The sequence below is a fragment of the Xyrauchen texanus genome, chromosome 44 (assembly GCF_025860055.1).
Source record: "Xyrauchen texanus isolate HMW12.3.18 chromosome 44, RBS_HiC_50CHRs, whole genome shotgun sequence".
Taxonomy (NCBI): domain Eukaryota; kingdom Metazoa; phylum Chordata; class Actinopteri; order Cypriniformes; family Catostomidae; genus Xyrauchen; species Xyrauchen texanus.
Genome location: NC_068319.1, coordinates 27,289,164 through 27,308,511, shown reverse-complemented (window position 1 = coordinate 27,308,511; position 19,348 = coordinate 27,289,164).

Below are 19,348 nucleotides of genomic sequence, written 5' to 3'. Positions count from 1 at the left end.
TGTATCATTACTGAGCAGTGTTGGGGAAAGTTACTTTTAAAAGTAATGCGTTACAACATTGCGTTACTCCCTTAAAAAGTACTTTTTCTCACCTTGGCTTGCTTGTTTTTTAATAGCAAAAAAATGTATAAAAAATGTGGCAAATATAAAGGCCCTTTAACACAAAAGTTAAATGTATAAGCCTCAGGCTGAAGGAAATGCAAATTCACACCTGTACAGTAGAGGGCGCAGCTCAAACAAACCTTTCAGCTGTGCTGCCATTCTGGATTGCAGAAGAATAGGACGCAGGAGAAGAAAGTTTAAAACTCTTCAGCAATAAAAACAAAAAATTAAACACTAATGTGAGGTTTAACTAAAGTCTAACGTGTTAATAAAGTCAAACTTAAATTTTTTGCTTATTAGTATGGTTGAATTGGATTGTCAAAAGTCAGTAGCAAAGACTTTGGATAATAAAGTGAGATTAAATATATAAAGTATATTAGTGTTATTTAACAATTCATTATTGCAAGTTTGTGTAATTTTCTGAGGTTGCATTTCACTGTTTTTATTCATTTTGAGGAATACTGAATCTGTTTTTGTGCATGTGAGATGAGGAAATGCATGCTCACATTAGTCTAGAACTACAATAAGCATACCATTAAGAATTAGACCAATAAGCACACCGCACACAACTCCTCTGCACTTAATCCCGATTTCTCTCAACATGGGGACAGGAGAGCAGTCAGTCAATACATGGGAAAACAAAGTAACTTGTGTTATTTGAATACTTATTTGACAAAGTACATTTTTAAATTTACAAGCAATGTTTGTCTTTACTAGTTACATGAACATTAATCTGATTATGTAACTCACATTACTTGTTATGTTTTACCCCCTACACTGTTACTGAAATTGAAAATAATTTATATCATGTAAGATTTTGGGCATATGATTTAATCCCACAGTGAGACACCAAAGATAACTGTGGCAAGTAACTAAAAACTCCATTTTGGTGTTTTGAATGTTTTATTGCCTTTTCTCATTAAATGTTTATTTGGTCCATTGACAGTATTCTTTTGTTCTGCCAGAAAGCCAGAAGAAGTTATTAAATGCTAAAAAGAAGTACTGAAGACTTTCAGGAATGTGAGGACAATGCAGCCTTCACTCGACATGGGGTAGACAGAGGAACTATTGCATCCACTGCTTCAATTGCAGAGCCTGCAATTGCTGATCCTGGTTTTTACCAAGAGATAAAAAAAAATCTGACAAGGAAACTCCTCTTTATTTTGTAAAAAGTTGCAATGCAATGATGTCTACTACTACAAAGCAAAAAATAGAATATATGAAACAAATGAATGAGATCCTGCCCTTGCAGCATAGATATAATTAAGGCTTGACTGATGCTTAATGTCTGACCTTTGCTTGTATAAATTGCAAGGTTTCTCATTTCACTATCATGTTCTGTTTGGAATACTCATTGTTCTGAGCAAACAAATCTGTATTGTACAGAATTGTTAGATTGTGTTTGCTCTGTGTGTTTGCTCTGAGTAATACGAATACAAGAATAATGGATTAAGAGGTTTGCAATAGTAAACACACAGTGTTCTTCACTGTTTGTGAGTAGTGTTTCTAACTGTCACATTAAAAGGTTATATGGTTAACTGTTCCTTTAATTGCATTGTCCTCACATTCCTGAAAGTCTTCAGTACTTCTTTTTAGCATTTAATAACTTCTTCTGGCTTTCTGGCAGAACAAAAGAATACTGTCAATGGACCAAATAAACATTTAATGAGAAAAGGCAATAAAACATTCAAAACACCAAAATGGAGTTTTTAGTTACTTGCCACAGTTATCTTTGGTGTCTCACTGTGGGATTAAATCATATGCCCAAAATCTTACATGATATAAATTATTTTCAATTTCAGTAACAGTGTAGGGGGTAAAACATAACAAGTAATGTGAGTTACATAATCAGATTAATGTTCATGTAACTAGTAAAGACAAACATTGCTTGTAAATTTAAAAATGTACTTTGTCAAATAAGTATTCAAATAACACAAGTTACTTTGTTTTCCCATGTATTGACTGACTGCTCTCCTGTCCCCATGTTGAGAGAAATCGGGATTAAGTGCAGAGGAGTTGTGTGCGGTGTGCTTATTGGTCTAATTCTTAATGGTATGCTTATTGTAGTTCTAGACTAATGTGAGCATGCATTTCCTCATCTCACATGCACAAAAACAGATTCAGTATTCCTCAAAATGAATAAAAACAGTGAAATGCAACCTCAGAAAATTACACAAACTTGCAATAATTAATTGTTAAATAACACTAATATACTTTATATATTTAATCTCACTTTATTATCCAAAGTCTTTGCTACTGACTTTTGACAATCCAATTCAACCATACTAATAAGCAAAAAATTTAAGTTTGACTTTATTAACACATTAGACTTTAGTTAAACCTCACATTAGTGTTTAATTTTTTGTTTTTATTGCTGAAGAGTTTTAAACTGTCTTCTCCTGCGTCCTATTCTTCTGCAATCCAGAATGGCAGCACAGCTGAAAGGTTTGTTTGAGCTGCGCCCTCTACTGTACAGGTGTGAATTTGCATTTCCTTCAGCCTGAGGCTTATACATTTAACTTTTGTGTTAAAGGTCCTTTATATTTGCCACATTTTTTATACATTTTTTTGCTATTAAAAAACAAGCAAGCCAAGGTGAGAAAAAGTACTTTTTAAGGGAGTAACGCAATGTTGTAACGCATTACTTTTAAAAGTAACTTTCCCCAACACTGCTCAGTAATGATACACATCATGATATCATACTGACATTAAAATGCTTCGAAAAAAAAACTGAATGTGTTTACTGGAATATTTGTTAATCGAATAAAAACTTAATTGCTGCAGTCTATTTCAAAATATGTAATTATTTGAATGATTTAAAAAAAAAATGGTAAAGGGTGGTGAAATACATCACATGGGCTTTTAGGTTACATGTGGAGAATGGCCTAGATAGATCCTACCTCATTGGGAGGGAGGAGTTGCTACAAATACGGCAACCGGGGGTCCATGAGGACTGCCCAAGGGAGACGCGGGTCCGCTCACAAGGGGACCGTACCGCGGAAAATACACCCAGGGGGAAAGGTCCACATTATTCCAGTACAGGGTAAATTGAGTACCCGCATTGGTCTTGGTCGCGAATTCCTCCGCTGAATTCGCGGACCAGAGGACTAGGGAGGATTCATCCAGGGAGCCGAGTTTGTGGGATCTCCTGGGGTAAAGGCGCACGGTATTACCTCAGCGGAGGGAAAGGGCGCTATGAGAGCTGGGCCCGGGTTGAGGCGGAGCTGTGTGTTTCTTAGGTGCCGCAGGAGGACGCCCTCGGCGGGCAGATGTGAGATATGTTCGACCATGTTCAGTGGCCATCGTCTGCCCGAGTGACCTGTGGGCTGAAGGCGCTGTGACCTTCGTGGCCCTGAGGGCGAAATCAATCGCTGGGCACAGATCCTGCTGATCTTTAAGAGCCTTGGTCTGGTGGACTTGCAGGAGGGCCATGGCATGCAGGGAGGAAGCGGCCTGTCCGGTGGCGCTGTAGGCTTTGGAGGTCAGTGAAGACGTCATCCTACAGGCCTTGGAGGGGAGCACAAGGCGACCCCGCCAGGTGGCGGTGTTCTCGGGCACAGGTGGATTGCAATTGCTCTGTCCACCTGGGGGACCGCCGTGTACACGTGGTCCACTCCGCCGTCGAGGGTAGTGAGAGTGGATGAGCGAGAGGCATGGTGACGGGTGGAGAAGGGTGTTCTCCACGAACTTGTCAGCTCATCATGCACTTCCGGGAAGAAAGGAACCGGGGAGGGGGGTGGGTGTCTGTGAGCGGCGCGCAGACCCGAGGAACCAATCATCCAGCCGCGAAGTCTGAGGGGAGGACGGAGGGTTCCATTTGGTCCTCACAAATTGATAAATACATACTCACACACACACACACACACACACACGCAGTTGTCTACAATAACTAATTACATATCTGTGTGTGATACTTTTACATATTTTTCTTTAATAAATTATCCATGTATTTTATGCATATTTATTTTTTACATATTCATATATAATTCTGACAATTGATTAAATACAACTAAATAAATTGATTAAATAATACTAACAATGAAATAAAAGTAAATAAAAACAAAGTGTCCTAATACTGAAGTGTAAACATAGTAATTGTATCAAGCAATTGTTTGGTTGCCTTTCAGACCACTGCTTCTTAAACCTTACCTGGAGCATCTCCAGCACTCCACATCTTGTATGGCTGCATCTCATTTGGAAGGATGCGTCCTCCAGAGGTCGCGTCCTTTGAAGGCTGCAGTATACCGAGTGTCCTCCTTTAAACGAGATGGCCTTATTAGGATGAACGGAAACGGAGCGTAACATGGTTGCTATGACAGCACGGCACTCTTTAACAAGCGTGAGCACTTAGAGTGAGAAGGGAACAAAGTCCCTTTAGAAGGGAATGTATGAGGTCAAATTTAGGAGAGTTATAATGATGTAAAGAGAAAAGAAAATAGATTTTATGACAGGAAACTCTTTGCAAAGTAATACAATTATTTTAACTCTATATCACAATTATTTATTTGGCAAGATAATCTTCAGTAAGTCATCATTATCTTGTACCCACTCAAGTGGTGTATTTCGAAACAATGACAATATATATGTTTTTTTAATATCTAAAAACAGCGCTTCTGCATGAATAAACAAAAACAAAGGGAAACAAAGACATTCATCTAGCACGCGTTTCCATAGAAAAACAAATGGATGGTGTGAACAGCCCCTTACAGTTGGTGGAGGTCTTTAGCCATTTAACTGTTACATCTTGCTCTCTTATAAGCATTTCTCAGCAATGAGGTGTTTAAATGCTTTGTCAGGAAATATGTCCAACTTGGAAATGTTTGTCTCGAGATTCTCATGTTCGGTTCCAGTCTATTGTGTTCCTTCTTTTTGAACAGCCCCTGGCCTGGTCTGAGCTGCTTCACCAGTTCAGCCGAAGACCACTGCTATCTGTGAATATTGCTACTTTACATACAACTGTACTGAATAATCAATGTGGTAATCCGCTGTTATTATGAAGCTTGAGTCTGGAGAAGTAGGAATCAATGAAAGTGTAACACCTTATGATCTGTCTGTTGAAGTGTTTTCCCCCCTCTTTTTACTTTAGACTTTACTAAAACCAACTAAAACTTTGTATTAATTTATTTTATGTACATTAGTAAAAATGTAATTTTTTTTTAACAGTCAGGATAGGAATGTTCTTTGCAATAATTTAATGGTGCTGAATGGTTAATGTATATATTGTTCCCTTGTGTGGGCTAAAACAGTGTCAATTTAAAAAAAGCTGACTTTAAAATTCGAATATTAGATCATATATATGAATATTTATTTCATATAAAAAGTACAATACATTTTCATGGTTCAGTCAGTAGTTAATTTGTGTAATAAAGCACTATTTTACTTTGTTATTTTTTCATTCGGTATCAATTTTAAAACTATTGATTGATTAATCGGTAATCTGCAGATACTGCCCAACTTCGTTCCCCTTCTGTCACTCACTCGACGTTGTGTTGAATGAAGTGACACAAGGGGTCTTCCTTGGGAGCCTTGCGTACCTCTGAACTTGAGAAAAGGCCAATGTGAAATTGCCAGACAGAATTTGCATGCCCCACCCCAAGACATACGGGTATAAAGGGAAGCGGGCGTACATCTGTCAGTCAGGTTTTTGCACTGAGGAGCCGAGAATAAGGCACAGACGTTTACAGTGGTAGGTCTAGTGCTGTGGCAGGAGGGACACAACGTCTCATTCCCTCCCTCAGGGAACGAAGATTATGACTGTAACCATGACGTTCCCCTTCTGTCACTCACTCGACATTGTGTCGAATGAAGTGACAGAAGGGGTCCCATTCAAAAACGCCACGCACTTGTCCGTGTTACGTGAACTGTCGAGACAGGTGCAAGCAGGCTGCTGTGTGCTAGAGTCAACCCTCCCCAACGCCCCCAAAAGAGATGTCGTATACAGACCTTAGGTTCCCAGCACCCCTGAGGGAGGAACAGGTGCTACATGACTAGCATGGGAGCAAGCCAAGCAGCCGCAGCCTTTTCTCTCTCTATGTCTCTTGCACTATGATATGCGTCGGGGAAGGCGGTCTTTCCCGGTCCTATTCTTTCAGGGGGAAAAGACCCTGCGGAGGCCACATCCTGCCCAGACTGGGGGGGGGGGGGCGTGGCAAGTACACCACGAGGGTTGTGAAGCCGTACGTTGGAGCGGTGCGGTGGTAGGTTTCTGTAAGAAACAAGTCGATATCTCAATTGTTTTTAGCTTTAAATCGGTGCTTTCATCCATGGCTCTGATATAGTTTGAAATGGCCAAACTGTCACATGCACGCCAGACCCCTATACCAATTAGATGCGAGCACACATTGCGGCTGACGGGCATGGATGCCGGGCCGCCCTTCCCCTAACACCAGGTTCACACATCCTCCGTGAGCAGGGCCTGAGGGGCACGTTTTCGTTTTGTCGCCCATATTAACAGATGACACAGTTTACACTGCAAGCGTGAGTTGTTAGGTGGCGCGTCCCAGACGCGGAAGGGAGATGATAGTTTCGGCATTGAGTCTATTTTTGCCACATGGCTGTGGGTGCAGTACAACACTAAAATAATCAGGGTAGAGTTGCACCAGCTAGTTGGGACATAAAGTTCACACTAAGGGCTTAGTAACTACTAGTTTGTAACTACAAGTTGTTTTTTAACTAAGTCAGTGCTTAATTTGGTTGCACCACCTGGGGCCGGTTGCATAAAACTGTTTTAGACTAGTCTTACTAGTTAGTTGTCTAAAATGTTGGTCTTTATCTTTTCAGTCAGTTGCATAAAAACATAGATCGGTCTAATTTAAGACTAAAATGTAAGATAAAACACCACTAGGCTAACTTTCATTGACATTCTATGTTGCCATGGAAATTAACTGTCAGCTGAGCCAATGAGGGCTTCAGTTGAGGGCTGGAAGGGGCTTGAGTTGAGACTTTGTTGAAGACTTTGACTTCAACGATGGTAACAAAATGTCATGTGTTTTTATTATTTGGGTTAAAATCACTAAATTTTTTCATTAGAATAAATTTTAAAGCACTGTAGTCCTCTAATAAGCAAATATTTACAGCGAATGAAAACTGTATTGGATGTATACTGTCAGCCATTTTTTTTAAAGCTGTGCATTGTCTTACTTTTCCCACAATGCAATGCCAATTAGACTGTCTTACTAAAGACAACTGTGAGCTTGTTTTATGCAACAGGCTTTCTGTGGTGTCTTTAGCTAGTCAAACTAATTGTTAGACGCCGTCTTAAGTTAATGGCTATGTTTATGCAACCGGCCCCTGTTCTTAAAGCAAGACTTAACTAGTAGGACGTAAACTCTCCCTAAAGTAATGCGTAGTCACATAATATGATGTTTACCTGTATTGATCCAATAAACAGCCTTCAAATGTACACATAAGTGTTAATAAGCTGTACATTTCAGTTTCATCTTGTTACGGTTGAAGTTCAAACCTTGTCTGCTCACATAACTGTCGGCTGTAATAAATTAAATCCCCATTCAAATATGATACGTAATAAAAGTACATTTAATAAATAGTATATTTGCCCTGTGTAAATAACAATAAATGGGAACTTTATCTAAAATAAATAAGGGGTGATAAATAAATACAACCTAGAAAAATAGATATTTATTCATTTTTATATCCTATAAATATTTTGAATGTGTTGAAACTTGACACCAGGTGACTGACCCTGAAAACTGCACTGTTAGATTATTTGCATACTGAAGAGCTGCTTAAACATATGTTTTGTCTCTCGTAAATGTTAACGACTGTAAATGTCAACATCATACTGTAAGTCAAAAGGATTGATGCCTTTCATGCAAAACATGAGCTCAATAATGTCATTAAATGAGTCTGCTTTTTATTCCATCCTTTACTCCTGGTCGCAGGCTGCCGTGGATGTTTAGTTTATGCCTAGGTTTAAGTCCTACATAAGTTTAATGGTGCAACTCTCAAATATCTAGTAGTGCGTAAATTGTGACTTAGTGCCCATTTACGCCACAACTAGACTAAGTTGTAAACTTACGTACAGGTGGTGCTACCATCCCCAGGAGATTAGTGAAAAGACCTAAATTATTTAAGCCGAACCTAAAGTACACTACAATTTATATGTCTGCATGCAAGTAAACTCAATAAAATAACTTAATAAAGAAAAGAATTAATAAACTGCAGGACCTTTTGCCATTCTGTGTATATAGGTGTAAAGTATAGACACAATATTAACCAATCACAACCAAGTGTGCTGATTAAGATGAAGTGCACTTGACTGCCCACAGCTTATTATGACCTTATAAAAGAAAAAATCTGGCATACGACCCCTTAGATAACTTTTTTCTGCGCAGAGGCGCTGCTGTTTCTCGTGGAAGAGACGTGGCCAACGTGAACTTCTGACGCCACCACCCCACTCACGTGCCTCTTGCACCTCGCTCACGGCACGCTCATGGAGGATGTCTGAACTCTGCGTTACACTCTCTACAGCTCCAGGGAAGACAGGCCTTTAGGAAGCCGCTGCCCCCTGCCCACATCCTGTTTCCAGCTGTGGACACTCCTATCCTTACATTGAAGAGCTGATATAGAATTTGTGCATGTAAAGTACTTGGCCGAAGAATAAATGAACCTGTTCTCTCCAAAGGCCAGAATACCAACTGGTCAGAGTTTGGCTGGTTATCTCAGTATAGTTGCTTGTAAAAGGCTATGACTGTGCACGTTATTTGGTACCATCAGCCACTTAGTGTTGCAAGGACATAATTTCCTGTGGCTCACGTGGTATTTAAAGCTCAGGTGATTGGCTTTTTTTTCCCCGAAACTGAGTGCTAATGAACACTCCAAGTTGAGTATGTCCAAGGTTGTATGCACCATTCGATCAATTGACATCGAGATGAATAGTAAAGTTCAAATTCAAATAGTGTCTTGTTCCTTCAGTGCTCTTCAAGTGTGCAAAAATGCTGTTTGGAATTCGCCCCTAAACCTCTTTGCTCAATACACCCTCTCAACTTTGATTGTTTGACAAGGTCTCAACACAGTCATATTTATATATGCATGTCAATTTGTTGTAATGAGAAATCTCTAGTAGTCTAATCCAGCACATGACTTGGACTGACATCCAGCAGTGATGTAATCCCAAGGTGAGTGTACATCTTCCAGAATCACTGTTATACCTTTGAACGAGAATAATAGTGATGGTATGGGTGATATAGTCCAGCTGTTTTTAATCAAAAATGAGATTGCTGATTTCCATATCCCATTTAGAAAAGTAATGGAGCCCGTCTGAGCTTCTGAGCCAATGAATACAAATGGTAATTAACATGCGATCAGTATTTTAAACAGACCATTGAGTAACAGGAGAGAATTAGTGAGCTCACTGTACTGAAGACAAAGATCAGAAATGCAAGATCATGGCTTCCCGAACAGTGAAGTCTAGCCCAAAACAACAATAATTGGCCAGCCGAAGCAGGATATTGAGAGGATTTCATTGCAAAAATGAATGATGATTATATCGATCATTTATAAACTGGTGCAAGTCTAAAATATAGAAAACACAATTGTTCATTCTTGATTGTTAAATATTTTAAGAAGCATTTGTTTTTTCTTCTCGTGCAATAAACAATGTTGGTGTTTTAGTAAAATCTAGTTCCTAAAGCAAATCCAGTTGTGAGCTGCTGGTCCAGAGTTTGTGATTTAAGTGGAGTGGCAACAATTTCCCCTGCATGCTCAAAGCATTCTTTAATGACTCCACTCCAGCTCAACTAAGGTTGTCCAGTTTCCACTCCTTGCTCCTTCCCTACTCGCTAATAAGATAAACGTTTTAGCTCCATGGAAAATTATGCACCTAACTACAGGTCCACTAAATTTATTTCAGTATGGTTTTAAATATCACAAACCTCCATGCAGAAGATGTATTAAATGACAAAAAAAATCAACAATACTTGAACAAAAGCTTTATTGTGCTTTATGGGTACACTAACATTTGCCCAAGACTATTTAATTATTGTTAAGCTTACTTTTGAAACATGTTGACAACTTTCTCTGGATTAAATAAATGCAATAAATTATCAAATAAAAAATAAAAAAACATTATATTAGATATATAGAAGCAAAGCAAAACATTAACCTCACTCTCCTGACCTCAAGAGGTGCACTAGTGACTCACGCTAGAGGCTGTTGCCTTTAGCCTCCTTGTTAGCGCAACCGCCTCCCACACCGGTTCGAGTCCCATTTGGAGTGGGGTGAGCAGGGCCGGTTACAATGGTGCCATGACCCGGATGGGAGTGAGGTTTAGGGGGGGTGAGTGTAATGGGAGCCAGCTGATAGATAGCTGTACAATGTGTATAAACCTCACTCTCCTGACCTCAAGAGGTGCAGCCTTTAGCCTCCTTGTTGGTGCAACCGTCTCCCAAGCTGGTTCGAGTCCCGTTCGGAGTGGGGCGAGCAGGTCCGGTTACACGTATAACAGAATGGCATATGTACATGTGCAGTTGTTGAATTAAATATATTAATTTACATATGTAAATGAAATATGTATTTACATTATTGCACAATGGGGGAGTCCTGAGGCAGTTTAACTGTTCATGAGGAAAAAGGTCTGTGAGTAAATACTGTTCCTGGATGTCCTGGCGCACAGTTCAAAGAGGGAGTGGGCAGGTCTGGAGACGTGCGGGTCTTGGAGGGTAGTCGGGGGCACCAATAATCCTCTCAGTAGTCCTGACTGTCTGTTGTAGTTTCCTTCTCTCTAATTTGGTGGCTGAACCAAACCAGACAGATATAGATGTACACAAGACAGACTCAATGACGGCTGAGTAGAACTGTGTCAGCAGCTCCATTGGCTCCATCCTCAGCTGGTGAAGGAAGTACCTTTGCTGAGCCTTCTTCACAAAGTTTATGTGGGTGTTCGACTTCAGGTCCTGAGAGATGGTAGAGCCCAGGAACCTAAATGACTCCACTGCTACCACAGTGCTATGGAGCATTTAACCCTTTATGGAGCATTTTAACTTTTTTCAGAATAAAATCTTAACCAGTTAATAACCTTAATCACTGATGTGGATATAAATGTGGTCAACTTTAAGATATGGAAAGATGAGCTCCGACTTTAAATCAATTCAGTCCAGGAATTTAACATTGTGCTCTGGTTTAGTCTATAAATAAATACATCAGAATCTTGTGTGATACATTAACATAGACATTTCAAGAAGTGGAAAGTGTACATGATGCCGTATCTAAGTTACACTTGATAAGCTCAGACGTGCGCAATTAACAGAGTCCTGAAATCACAACGTACACATTTTCACTCATAAGGTTTACACATTAGAAATATTGGCTACACAAATTCATAATTTTTTCGTAATTTTTGATATGTTTATTTAAAATGTCACTTTATCCTTGTGCATCTTGGATAATCAAGTCATCATTTTTTTTATATATATATATATATATATCATTCGGATTAATCCGTTATTTGTTTTGAAGTCCATGACTTTCCGCGTAAGGTATTTGGCTTCGGGCACATCCCTAATATATACATACTATACAGTGGCTATAAAAAGTCTTAACACCCTTGCTAAAATTTCAGGTTTTTGAGATGTAAAAGATGAATCCAAGATAAATCATGTCAGATCTTTTTCTACCTTTAATGTTATATTAAAACCAACAAAATTCAAGGAACAAACAAATAGAAACCTTTAAGAAAAAATAAATAAATAAATAGAAACTTAAAATTACTTGGTTGCATTAAGTGTGCACACCTTTTTATAATGGGGCATGTGACACTGTTTGGAATGAACCAATCCCATTCATACTCTTACTCCAAAGTAATTCAAATCCTCTGGTCTTCAGTTAAGTTATGCTGATTAACCCTTTAATAAAAATCAGCTGTTTCTGTAGGATATTCTTGGCATCTTATTGGTTGCATCATACTGAAGCCATGGTCCGCAAAGAGCTTACAAAGGATGTGTGGGGTCTCATTGTGAACAGGTATCAATCAGAAGAGGGGTACAAAAGAATTTCCAAAACATAAGATGTACCATCGAACACTAGCCACATTTTCATGCAACCAAATAATACGTTTATAATCTGACTAATAGCTCAATCGGATTGGAACGGCTTCATGTAAACACAAAAATGATCCGATTGCGCTGGATCTGAATAAAATTTTCATCCGATTGAAGTAATCAGATCAAAAGAAATAAATTTGCCATGTAAACGTTTGAATCCGACTACTTTCTCAATCGTATTCTAAAATAACTTGCGCTCATGTGCAGAGATATGGTGCGTATGTATGTTTAAACATGATACTCTTCGTGGGAAACACATTTATACATAGCAATGACAAAACACGCTATTAAGGGTATGTGGGGTCGCACTGAATATTCTGCAGGGCACATATGTTCTTTCATGACATCACATAAAGCAAAAAAGAACGTTGTGTCATTCTTAATAGGGACTAGAAACAGCAGGTGCGGTTCCGGTGTTCTGTATTCCATTGTGTGTACGCGATTTCACTCACTTACCTAAGCATTTCTTCTTTGCCATAGTTACAGTCGATAGTACATAACAGATTAGGAAAGTAAATGTTAGCATATGTTTTACAAGAGATGATGCCATGTAAACAGTAAATAGCCTAAAGTTCCTTAAAATGTGTTAAATTACACACATGTAAATACGGTCACATTCTTTGTTTGCATAATAAAAGGAAAAAAAAATTACACACAGTTATAGGCTTTGAAAAAAAACCTCTAAAATATTGATAGCCTATTAATAATAATATCTAGGTTTTTGATGTAGGCTATTTATATCGTACAAGAGTAAAACTCATCTTCTGACAGCTATTTAACACTGCGAGCATCCCTTCTCTTGCTGTGAATAGCCTACTTTTTTTCTTGCATGATTAAATGCTCCATTCCGTCGTCATTATTGCTTAGTGATTTTTGCGTAGCATCCCGTCTGCAGCTGTGGCTTAAAGTCTCTATTATTTTGTTTCGTGGTGGAAGCATCATGCTATGTGGCTGCTTCTCTTCAGCTAGGACTAGGACACTAGTCAAGATAGAAGAAATCATTGATAGTGCCAAATTGTGCCATGGATAGGCACAGAACCTGCATGCCTCCATTCGAAAGATGAAGATGAAGAGGAATTACATCTTTCAGCATGATTATGACCCCAAACCCAATTTTAGGTCAGCAACGGAATGGCTTCAAATGAAAAAGATCAAACCCAAACCTAAATCCAGTTGTAAAATTGGGGAATAACTTGAAGAGGACTGTGACACTTATTCAAAATGACTGGATGTTGTATTTAAAGCTAAATGTACTTCAACCAAGTATTAGTTGAGGGGTTTAAACACCTATGCAACCAGGTCTTTTATTTATGTATTTATTTTCCTAAAAAGTATCCATTTGGTGTTCACTTCAATTTAGTTGATTGCATTATCACATTGAAAGTAGAAAAATATTTGGCATGATTTATCTTGTATTCATCTTTTAGATCTCAACCTGCCATTTTAACAGGGGTGTGCAGACTTATTATAGCCACTGTATATAACCCTAGAATAATGGCTGTCTATTGGAAAACAGTGTTTGCAGCATTGGGTGTGCTTGGTTTTGTAAAATGGCCCCATGTTCCTTGGCAGCAAGACAGCCATGGTGAGCAATCATCACATATAATGATGCCCAAGAGATGGTAGCTCATACCATTATTCCATCTTATGGTTTCCTCTTAACATAAACCTGAAGGATGTAGGAAATAAGCAACACACTGTCAGACCGACTGCAACGTGCTGTTGTTGGAACAAGTTGGAATGCATCTTTTTGAATGAAATTTGAGAGCAATGGTCAAGGACAATTTTAGCGAATAACAACTTTCACTCTGTTTCTCACACACAGCTATTGTATTGTTTTGAGAACTTTAATGGAAGTTTTAGACCAAATTTATGTGAATCTACAGTTATATGCCTGTTATGTTTTAATACTGTTGTGGAGTGGTAAGGAGTTTAAAGATATCTATGATATTATACAATTCTACTAGTATAATTATAATGTAAATAAATTAAACAAACATGGCAGTTGAAGCTACTGACATGTTTAGTGTCATTCAAACTCAAGATAATGTACCTTTTTCACATTTCTGGGTTTGGAACAAGGAAGTAAACAATAGTGGGGTAATCATTCATAGAGGTGAATAGGAGGCCATAGCTAACATTATTTTTTCATTCCCATATGCTCCAACAGTAAAAAAAATAAATAAAAAAAATCACTTTTATGTTTCCACTCTTTGCCAAATTAGGAAAAAAGAAATATAGAGTGAGGTGGATCACAGCCCCTACTTTCACAATGCCTTGAAATAGATGAATTTAGTAGTGGTAATTTATTTGATTATTTTTATACATTTTTTAGAAATATCCTATGAAGTCTGGTGCCAACTTATTTTTCCCAACACAGATTTAAATGATTGACATATAAAAATATATTTGACAAATTAAATTTACCAATTTTTGAGACTTTGGCACTTGCGATTCAGGAAACAAATAATTCAAGCTATTTGGAACTCTGTTAGACTATGAACACATTAATCAGGATACATTTGAAAACAGCGTTTTCATTTTCGAAACTCTTTCCATCCACACTGTTGTTTTCAAGCATTTTCCAAAAATTGTTCATCCACACTAAAACATATAAACACAATATAAATCAACTTGCCTTTCCATGTGTGGTCTGAAAAGCAGTTGTCCTCTTGTTCCGTCCCCAGACAGCAATTCTGGGTAAACTTCCTGTTGCCTTTGAAAGCAAGGTGAAGGTTGTACAAAGTAACATTTATCTTTAAAAATGCTATTAAAGTAGACAGCAGGCACAACAACACTGCTAAAACATGGGCTGCCATCTTGATTGTTTTGGGTTGAATGGATCATATGACTGTATCACATGACAACAAATACGTCAATGTTTACAACACACTACAACACGAAGACAGCGTTTTCAAATTGATCCACTTGGGAGACCATTTTCAGTCATAAACATAGAGAAAACAGAGAAAAATATGTGTTTTCAGTCGAAAATGTATTAGTGTGGACGTGGCCATAGTTGCCTAAGTTTCCTGTGAAAACTTAAATAAAAGAGTGCTACTTGCATTTATAATTGTGTTTTAGGTTCCTCACAGTAATTTCTGTACTCAAAGGTCCACATCCCTGTTTCCATAATATTTTTCCCACCCCTTTAAGGTCTCTTTTATGAGTAAAATATTTTTATAATATGAGCTCATGCTTTGAGTAGTTCATAAAAAACTCTCATTAACAGTGCAGCTGCTCAGTAAACATAAACTGTGCATCCTTAGTGACCAATTTGTATAAATGTAAATCTGAGAATTCAAGTCTGAGGAGCTCCTCTGTAATTTAACAGATAACACAGCTGAAGTCAGCTGGGTAATACAGTTCTAAATAATAAAGGGGAAATTATTTTCCTTTTGAAGTTTGCCCCCAGCGGTGGCCTTATTTACGGAATAATTCAAGAGGGTCTAGTCATAAACAAGCCATTTATAAAGTGACATAAGATTGTGCTTGCCAATTTAGTGGCTGCTTTTAAATGGATTGGAATATAAAATATGTATGTGTAAAGGGTAATGGGTTGATTTGAGGATTAAGTCAGGGACCATGTTACAGGCTCTTGGTTAGTGTTCCCTGGAAATCCAACCCATGACCTTGACATTGCTTGAGCCATGCTCTACAGAAACAAAACAAAAAGTTATGCACAATTCCCATTTCATTTATGCATTTGTTGAACTTATACTGCATTTAAGATACACATTCCTTCAGTATTTACTAGATCTAGGTTACTAGCACTAGGGAAGCTAAAGGCTTCTATCAGTATGCATTGCTTTGGATGCATATCGTTTCTTGTTGGAATCAACTAACTAATAAAATTGACGCCACAATTTAGTGGTGTGACAGTAGCTCAGCTGTTTGTAAAATAGAGTAGCATTTTCGGTAACAAGCATATTTTAACAAGTAGGATTGTATCGTGACTGTGGCAAGCAGGGCATGGCCGAGCAGTGTCTGGGCAGATTGAGGCCGGGGAGATGCGTGGTGAACGAGTTCCACCTGTGCGCCACAGTGACAAAAAGCTAGCCTACTATTCAGTTATGCTGTATAATTAAAAAAACGTAAATGTAGTTAGCTATGTTTTTGGTAACCCACTGTAGTTTTTTAAAAGGGTAACTTTACTGTGGTTTCAACACACTCTCATTACGATGTGTCACTATACCTTATCCAACTATTTGGCAGTATCACTAAATCGTTGCCCTTGGTCCGTATCTTAAATGTCATTCTGATGTTGTATTCAACTCAATTCGGAGGATTTTAATACTTTAACCTCCTGAGACCCGAGCGTGACTGCTGTGTGCATTTTCCATTCCCCTTTTTTATTTATAACTAGTTGCATCTAATAAACATGCAACAACAAAAACAATAACAAAAAAAGAATAATAATTATAATTATAAATATAAAAAATTGATGTTCACATGTGGACATTGGGACTAAGTTGTGAAATGTAAAAAAATTCAAAATTCTGTTTCAGACATTACATCAGAAATTAGCATAATACATTCAGATTCAAAGTAATGGCCAGCATCATCCAATCACTGCCAACCATGTTCAAATAAAATTTTGCATGAAAAATTCTGAATCTATGTAGTGATTACCATTGTCCCAAACATGTTGATTGGTCCAAACGTCATCTGTGGCCTGAAATGGAACTTTTAAATTAGGAAGTTTGGATTCAATGCACTTAGCTATATTGAGAGATATAGGATTGCTCCTTGCTCCTATTTAGTGAATGTCTTAACCTCCAGTGGGCTGTCTGTCTGCACTGGTCTAAGAACAGTTTAAAATGCACCTTATTTTCAGCCTAACTCTGTATACAGCCCCTGAAAGCAACATTTTCCTTACTTTTGGATGCATAATGCACAGTAAATATACAATATTTTAAATGAAAATGAGAATACAGTCCACGTACATGGTTATTATGTTGAACAGCGTACCCTATTGCGATAAATAGCTCAAACTTTAAAAATGGTATATCGGATGACACCAGAAACGCGAATCTTTTGACTCAAACAGGTTTCAATGTAAAAACTTAATTTGCTGTCTTACCAGATGTAGTTTTATTGACGTTTCTCCCAAAGACAAACTCCTATGTGATCGAGCGCTGTGTTATTTGGTCACATGACTCCGTACGCTGAACGTTTAACCATTTACTGTAGGCATAGAGTCTCCTGAACTGTGATTAGTTGTAGTAAATTCAATTAAATTAGTTGCTGCATATAGCGATGCCAAAATACAACATCCATGCATGTGGACACGTGGTCGCACGAGGTGAAAGTGTAACTATTAAAATTAAATAAAACATTTTCATCATTTACTCTTTCTTATTCATTTAATTTTTATTTTGTTTGCTATTGCATTTCAAAAGTGATGTCAAATGCCACTGGCTCTCACGTGTCATGTGACTGTTTGGATGTAATTCCATTATTGACTAACCCTCCTTTTAGTCAGACAGACTATGAAAATGCTTAACTTGCTATGTTTACTTATCCTAGTGCTATTGCTCCTCAAATACACAAATCTATGTGCAATATTTTTTGTAAAATGGCTGTTGAAGTAAAATGATGAACAAGGCTGAGAGTAGTGCTGTGTTCACAGAAGATGGTAGTGTGGGTTTAAACCAACTTACATGTCTAACTACAATCAGCTTGTCCCTTGGGCCATGTACAATTACCTCTGTGGCAAAGAGCAGACGCTAGGACAGAACAAACCTAATCTGCTACGTATGGAGCTGCAATCAGCTCTGAAATCGATCAGGCACACAGCAGGTGTTGAACTGGATTTTGAGGGAATAATTGAGTGGCTTAGCATTTTGGGTACAGCAGGTCTAGAAATTAGACTCCTTTAAAAGAAAAGAATGATCCACTGGTTAGTTTAAGGCAAATTGTGTCTTTAAAGATCAGGTTCTAATATTAAAGGAATAGTTTGCAAAAAATAAATAAATAAATAAAAAGAAATGTGCCCAGTATAGCTTTCCCACAATTAGTGATTTTATTGAAGAATATCCTACATGGTGACTCTTTTCCATACAGTGTACAGTAAAAAAAATTAAATAAAATAAATGTTGTAATGCTCAAAAAAAAAGTACAAAGTGCAATAGAACTATCATTAAAGTAGTACATACATGCTCTAAATTCCAAGTAGTCAATGATGCATATTTCATCTGATAGTTTCAGCTGAGGAGAGGTTTTTCTTGTAATAATGATTTATATTTTGGTCAATTTGTTACACAAAGCTAACATATACTAGCTTCAGAATACTTAAAAAATAGCGTCGTATGGACTACTTTTATGGTGTTTTTTTCTTTCTTTCTTTTTTTGTCATTGTAAAGCTTGACAGATCCGGTTCCCATTTACTTTAATTATTTGGAAAAGAGTCGTGTGGATATACATCCCAGGAAAGAAAGAAAGACATGTGAGTTAGGAACAACCAAGGGTGAGTAAAAAAATTACAGAATTTTTATATCTGGATAAACTGTTATGTCCTTCAGAATGCTGGTTCTAATATTAATGTATGTTCACAGTCAGTGATAGAGCCAGTTTCATTAGATAAATCACATTTACCTGTTGCATAATTGTAAAGTCCCCTACAGTGGAGCCCTGGGCACCATGAAAATAAAGTTCTGTCTTCATAATGTTTCCAGACGCTGAATGAAAGAAAAAAAAAATGCAGATGTATTATATGATCCCAAAGGGACGTTTTAGTCATTAAACCATAATGCTTTCTCCAAAACATGTCTGAATGCATTACATCAATGGACCCCTCACTGCACATTGAACCAGTGCTTCAATATACCACAATAATGTATAATTTACACCATGATGAATGGGTGTAAATTCATTGCCGGGATTTTGTGTTGAACAACAACAAACCAGCGGTTGGTCTGGAGGAAAGTAATTAGCCATGTGAAGATCCAGACAGTTGATTCAAGTAAATATGACTCCCTGTACACTCCTCACGCTAATTATTTCGATTCTGAGCAAGCGCTTTCCCAACTGTGTTCCTCCCCTATGCATAATACAGCAGCACACTAAAGTTAAGTGAATCAGTCTGGTTTAATACCATATCTGTCTGCATCTTACACAGGTTAACTCATGCTGGCTTCCTCAAAATCAACTTCCATGATATGCAGCGAAGCAGCACAATCGTATTT